Below are 7738 nucleotides of genomic sequence, written 5' to 3'. Positions count from 1 at the left end.
GTTGACCATAAAGTAGTCATGCTGAAAGCCAAAAAAGATTTTAATCCATGACATTTAACTACACTGAATAATTATTTTTATTATTTGTCTGAAAAGATCATAATACTGTGTTTTTATGTCTAAAGTACAAAGTTCTTACATTGCATGGTGTAAACTTGTTTTGGCGTGTGGTAGCATTACTTACTGCGAGAGTTTGTTGTATTTGCTCAGAAACATGAACGTTGTGGCCTTTGGACATGGTTTTCTTCATGTTCTGTACTGTCCTTGGATTCACTGAGTATCCTAAAACTGGTCCAGGTGATAAGCCCTGTAAGGACAGTCCACTAAGGGATGAATAAATTCCACTGTCTTTTTGAAGTTGACATGTCTTCTGTGACCTAAAATTGGCACAGTATTGCAGTCTGTATTACAGTCATAACAAGTCATGTTTACAATAATCCAATCACTATACAGTTTGATATTGTAAATCACAAAAAGCACCATTGAGTTGTATCAGTTCGGTTAACTAGACCCATTATTTAAGTAACAATTCTGCATTTATCCATCAAAGCCCAAAAATAAACTAAAAAGTTGAATACAAACCTGAAGTATGCCAAAATGTGTAATAGTGACACTGTTCGTTGTCTTCACAGGGACTCCCTCTCTTGGGATACCCTCTGGTTGTCACGTGTTATTGAACTCAGCAGCAGGTCAAATAGACCATGGGAGTTTTTTTCCCAGAATTTTCTCATTACTGTTGGATCATACAGGGGTACTTGTGGCTGGGTCTCATAATAGTGGAACATAGCAGTTTGACACTTGCTAACCAACTGGTCAAATGTAAATTCTGGAAATTGTCCTGTACATAAAATTTATTATAAAGTTGAGATCTGACAATACCTCTCGAACTTGAAACTACAATAACTTCTGTAGTTATATATTTTTTGCAATGTACATTCTCTTTGGAAGTAATTTTATACCTGAAGTAGTTTCCTTTCCTTGCAGGGTTGACTTGCTGTCACTGATGTGAATCTTTGATGCTGTATTGACCTACAAATAAAAGATCAATACGATTTAAATTTTATAGGCATTCATTTCTGTCTCTTTGTAATCGTTCCTTTTAGTTAGTGTATGAAATCTGTTCCTTATTATTATTATCATTTATTTTCTTATTTTTGTCATTTTTATGTTATTATACCTGTCTATTTCCACACGATTCTGTAGAGATTTTATTGGCTACAGACAAATAAGAGGTTTCAGTCTGTCTCTGAAAGTAAAAGATATAAAAAAAATTGACATCACAAGATTGTGGTTTGTAAAAGTTATTTGATGAGGAAGAATTATTTCCTGTGACCGTTCATTAAATCTGTGGGATTTGCCTGCACTTTGGCATTTGAGAAAAAAACAGTGTGTATGCATTTTAATAGGCCTACTCCCTAAATTTAAATTAAACATTAAAAAGCATGTAGCTCATTCAATCATTACCTTTTTCGTAGGACTATAATCTTGTTCATTTTTGAACAGCTCATCTGCGGATTTCCTGCAGCTGGTGCACCGTCTGACACCAGGACGGTAGCCACGTACTGTTTGCCCGATCTGATCGAATATTTTGTAGAATCTCTCCGGTATGTTTTGATGATGAAGCTCCTTTGAGTGCACAGGAAGTGGACATGTACAGAATTTATTTGATTCGTGGTAAATTCTGGTCCAGTGTAGGGTGCATGCCCAAGCATCTGTCGTACCACCAACGTACCTCGCTATTGCGATATTTAACTTTCTTACTTTCCCTTTGCATTCTTCTCCTGTTCTGGTTTTTTTAGGAAACCAGCATGTTCGCCCACCGGAACTTCCCTTCAACCACACGCACATAAACAACACAACCCGCGCGAGCAGCATTTTCGCGGCAAGAAGCCCAACTTCGTAGTCAGTTTTCTACAAGTGTTCAGAAATGAAACTATGGTGTTCAAGAGATATTTTGTGTAACTGTTTCTGGACAGTCTTCAGAGTGAAGTCCAAGCTTATCCTTGCAAAATGGGTCTTATCCCAGGTGAAAAACCTCGGCGCTTTTCAGTTTTTTAAAAATGCCGCCATTTTACGTATATGTTGCTATGGATTCACATTGTCTTTCTTAGTCTCTCACGCGCGAGCTCGTGACTTGCGCAGTCATTTTTCAGCGCTGTCGGTTAGAACTAATAACACTTGTCGTAATGGGAACTGGGTTCTAATATCACGAAATACAAGATGGCAGTGAAAAGTGAAAGTTTTCCGTCAAAGACATTTCCGTTCAGTTTGAAATAGGTATGTTCAGGTTTTCAACAATTCAATACGGCCCAAATGAGTCACCGACGCACCACCAACGCACCACCGACGCATCTTATGCACTTATCAGCGGCTTTCCCGGGGGTCGACCCCAGGGACACCCCCGGGGAATGGAAATTTCATACAACCAAAACTTTGCGAAAACCTGTGGGTAGCGGGCAAGACAAGGGTTACAAAGTCCCCACCCCTGGGCATTTGTAAATACATGATTTTTTAAACACTGTTTATGGATAAACAACAAAATACATTTGAAGTTTTTTAATTTCCTTTATTTTGTAGCACAGTTAAAACATATATATTCTCTCATCTTGTTGGCTTTCCTTTGTGATATATTAACACATGGCCCATGATACCAAACCTTGCAGTTTTGTGACTTTCCATCACATTTAATCATAAACCTAGATAGATAGAAAATAAAAGTGATTAAGATCATGATCAGGATCTGAAAGTGAAAAGTTGCCAATAAGTTTTACCCACATTCTGACTCTTGGCAGTAGCACCACAGTTGATCCTCGTGTTCTTCATCCTGCGCATCATCCTGTTCTTCATTCCTGGATTCTGTCAACATGAAAGAAAAAGACTGGTTTTTTTGCTTTTCGTGTAGCTTCAGCTTTTTTAGCACCACTTTTTCTTGCCTCCTGAACTTTGTCAAGGTGATTTGACCACATTTTTATTTCACTGGTGGGAAGCAAAAGCTGCTTGGCAATTTCCTCATAGTTCTTGTGTTTTCCGTTCAAGGATTTAAAAGGTGAACTTGGAGGTTGACTGTAATTCACGTTTCCACGTATATTAAAATCTTGTAAATGCTTTTCTGCACTTAAATAATGCCCAGCACGTACTTTGCAAGTTTACCTCCCCACGGTCTTTGTGGATCACAGATTGGAATGGGTAAGTATGAAAGAGGTGGACCACCAATGTACCATGTGTAATCTTTCTCAGGTTTCCCTGCTTGACGAACTGGATGAGGACAACTTGTTTCATAACAAGGTAGAAGTTGAAAAACATATTGACTGGGTAGATTCTTGACCATATGTCTATTGCGCAGATTCCAAACATCACTAAAGTATTCAAACAACTGTGGATCCTTTTTTTCCAATTCAGATTTGGCTTCTTTGCTGCCCTTCAGAAATGTAAGCAGGAGGGGAAACTGTCAAACTTGGCAATAATCTAATGTAATTTTGATTGCTGTAAAAATATACAAGCTTAATAAAGCATTTTTTGAGGCAAGACTACAAATTAAAACACAAGTTTTGGTTGAAATTTTCGAGTAAACAATTCCACACAAAGTTCAAAGTAAACAATTATCAATTTCTGGGTGTATAGTTAAGCGAAAGAGAAAGTATTTTAACATAAAATTCCGCCATCATGACTTCTGATTCGCTCTCAGATTCGACTCTGATGGCTTGCTATATAAAATTCTACAAATTATCAGTCTACTCTCACCTTTTAAAACAAAATCTTCAAAATTGTTGGCAACCACAGATTTTCTTTTGTCTCTGTTGGCACCCCAGGCTTTGTAGATTGGCATTGTGAAAAATTTATTACCATAAGAAAAGCCAGCAATAAAGCAAAACACGATATTTTTCATACAGCACGTGTTTTGCGCCCATAATAATCAACTTTACACAGGAAGCCCAAACGCAACAAAACCCCGTGGGACAGTCCCGTTGGTATCCGTATAAAGACTAAATTCCTTCCAATCCCCCCACCCCGCGAGATGAAAAAAGAACCAAAATACACCAATCCCTTACTAATCCCCTATGTGCCCCGGGGGTGTCCCGGGGTGGACCCCCGGGAAAGCAGCTGATAAGTGCATTATAGGTTATAAGATTAAACATCGGCCAACGCGTCGGTCGACTGTCAGTCAACAGTCGGTCTACAGTCGGCCGAAAGTCGACCGCCCATCAGTCGACAGACAACCGACAGTCGACCGAGCGTCGGCTGAGGCGTTGGCCGACGTGTTGGCGGGATCGGATTCTTAACTTTTACCAGTATTTGGGTTAATTTAAATTTCTGTACCTTTACTTTATGCTTTCATTTAATACACTTGGCTTATCACCTCCGAGTTAGGCAATCATGCAGCGCATGTGGAGATCAGTATTCAGTATCACGGTGTATACTAATTAACAAGCCAAAGTGGACGTGGCTTATAGTTCTTTGATTATTTGGATTTGATATGAATTGACTTTAGATGCCCCCTATTTAGATGATATTGTTATTCTTTGATGATACTGTTATTCTTTTTACATATATATACATATATATTTCCTTTTAGGCACTTTACTTTTAATAAGGAATCCCTTTATTCTGTACAGACTGACCTAATTACTCAGATATCAGGAAATATCTTATTTTATTCATTTTATTTTAATCATTTGTGTAATACCATCCCATACTACGTCTATACATTGTAGTACGAAATGAATGTGAATTGCAATGGCAAACTTGAAAACGCGACCAAATTTAAATTGCAATGGAAAAAATTAACAAAAGGATATGTGATGCATTGTTTGTAGGCAGCACGCGCTGCTTTAAGTATAAGATGTGAAACAGTTTACAGGAAATTATGGCTTGGTTGAGTCGACTAAAATAATGTAAACTAACAGAATTAGAAAAAAAAAACTTGCAATCACGTTAAGGGTTACACTCGCGGCATTTTTTCACTGTGTTTTGAATTATGTAACAATGGAATCAGCATTCATTAAAAGATGTGATCTTTTTTTATTGTTTTATGGTTTCAATGATAACAATGGATGGTAAGCAACATTAGCATTCACCAATCAAATGGTTGCAAGTCTGAGAAAAATCTATTGTTTTCACTCACTTGCATTAGATTCGGTACTTGTAAAATGCGACGCTTAAAACGGGTCTCAGAAACCGCAGAAATTTTCATGTTTTTGCGATCGATTGTCTTTCGATGAGAATTTGATTCAGAGTTATATATAAAACTATGTTAACTCCTGGCTTTTACGGTACTTTTTGGTGCACAGGTAAAGCCAAACAATGTTTTGACCTGGCATCAGATTAGACTAACAAGAAGAGGAATTGTGAAGTGGAAACAACATCTTCAGTCCTTTCTTAGTGTGTGCAATAAACGTTTGCTTAGTGCAACTGCAAGACATGCATGACATGCAGGAAACGTCCGTCAGAGCAATTTGCAGTTAGTTTTTTGCAGACTTATAGTATTTATTTAAAGAAGAAACGAGTGAATTTTACTCAAGAGCGTGTTTTATTTTTAAACTGAATTTATTACCAAAGCTTAAAAAACTAAAAGACCTCAAAATGGGACAGGACATTACAAAATATGGGGTGTGAACGTGAAGGGCCTCTGCTGGCGCGACGTGTGGGTGACCTTCAAATGGTCTTTCTTAGTGATCCCCCACTTGTGTAACACTTACCACAGGCAACCCAGTGTACGCTGCTTAATTCCATCGTCAGTCGCAGCTTAATTCTATGGTCAGTTGTGAATGCTGAAAACATAGATTTAGCGTAATTACCGAAGGACCCCCTCGGAACTAGCTTGGTATTGATAATGAACCAAGACATCGCATGATCAGTTTGCAACTTTGCAACAAAACATCATCTAGCCAGTTTTTCATGTCATTTCTGTTGCATAAAATTGTACTGAAAACTGTTTGAATCTTGCAAGCAACTATTTCAAACTTAACAGCCAAGAAGATTTAGTTTTTGGGATTTTGGCACGGCATTCTTTGTGGCAGTTGAACCTTCCGCTTCACTTTGACTAGTTTCCTTGCCCGCGCGCCGGTTAACCTCAGAGATATAACAAATATCTTACTAACCTCGTTTTCTCGGTCCGTACTGTAAGTTATGGATCCTCGTTTTTTCCCGTTGATTTGTGGCCCAAGCGCGTCGCGCTTGGGCCATAAATCAACGGGAAAAAAAATTCGGTCCATAACTTACAGTACAGACCTCGAACTCGGTTAGTAAGAGGTATTTTTTCGCGAGGAATAGAAAAATTAATAAGCCACATTCACATTCAGATTCCTTGTCCTAATTTTGTTAGTATCATTGATTGGTATCATCGGGCGAATCATCTTTAGCTTCGGGCGAATCTGCGTCGGGCGAACAGGCTTTCGGGCGAAACAACCATAATTCTCAAAAATGTGGCGAATTTTCTCTCTTTGTCTTAGCGAATTTTTGCGCTGCGCTCGAAAATGCGGCGAATTTTCTCGCTTTGTTTTAGCGAAATTACGCTGGAAACATCGTGAAACGACGCTCGAATTTTCGAGCGAAATTTTGTCAAAAGTTCGCAGGGACAAAGAACGAAATTCGCGCATTTCACTCTCATTACGTTTTTACAATACTGTAGGTCGCTCACGAATAACTCGAAACTTCGCTTTCACTACCACTTCCGCAAGCTTGTTAAGCTCTTTGAATGTAATATCTAAATCCATTAGTTTATATGCGTTAGATATTCGCCACTCAAATTTTGATTTCTCTTTCTTCAGTGCCTCGTTTATTGAAATAATTAGTTCGCCTTTGGTAGTTTCAGAGTGATCCGCCATCTTGAATTTTGTTTAACTGAACCCCAGATCCTCTATGACCAAAATGAAAGTTGGCCCAATTTCGAGCTATATTTTTCTGCCGTGATATTTGATATTGGACATGGATGTTATGGTCAATTGACACCTGTCAATACAAGGTATCCACTGACCAGTATCACGTGACCATATCGCTGCCTCAAGTAAGACCTTATCGAGGTCAGGTGTTTTTTTTTTTTTTTTAGGTTGACCGCTGACCCAGGACTGGTTGTTGATTGGATTGCAGGCTCATGCCAGGTCAGCTACTCACACTCACACCTGAACGAGGCTTAATTTTTTGCACTCTTTCTGTGACTCGGCAAGGCTACACAGCCATGCTACGTCAGCAAAAGCTCTTGACAGTCGATGCTTTTCTATTTCTTGCATTTTTCGCTGGTGTCAATCCAGGTTTAACATAATATAGCTGTAGTTATTCAAGTCAAGGATTGGCGGGATATAAACTTAAAGCTGAGTGTTTATTTTTAATTTTTTGGGGCTGCTTTTTGCTCTGAATTGCAGTTTTTGGTATGTCTTAAGATTTTTAATTTAGAATCTACTGTTGCAAGATGCCTGGATGGCCTATGTCAGAAGAACAGAAACGAAAGAAGAGAGAAAGAGAACGAGAACGACAAAACAGTACACCAGTAATGGCTTAAAGTTGGTGGAAGACGTTACTCCACACATTCTTTTCTTGGACACTAAACCGTTTGTTATTTCTACGGATGAGTTATTTCAAGTGGATGCATATTTCTAGTTTAGACGTTTAGACGTTTTTTCCTTTGTTCAGGAATGAAAGTCGAATTTTTGTTGTTAACTGTAATTAAATAACAATCATCTGTACTCTTTTTGGATAGAAATAATCGATCTATTGCTGGTTTGTTTGGCTTTAAACTGTGAGA

The sequence above is a fragment of the Montipora capricornis genome, chromosome 3, assembly GCF_036669925.1.
Source record: "Montipora capricornis isolate CH-2021 chromosome 3, ASM3666992v2, whole genome shotgun sequence".
In the NCBI taxonomy this organism is placed as follows: Eukaryota; Metazoa; Cnidaria; class Anthozoa; order Scleractinia; family Acroporidae; genus Montipora; species Montipora capricornis.
The sequence above is the reverse complement of the archived record's forward strand: the minus strand, read 5'-3'. Positions refer to the sequence as shown.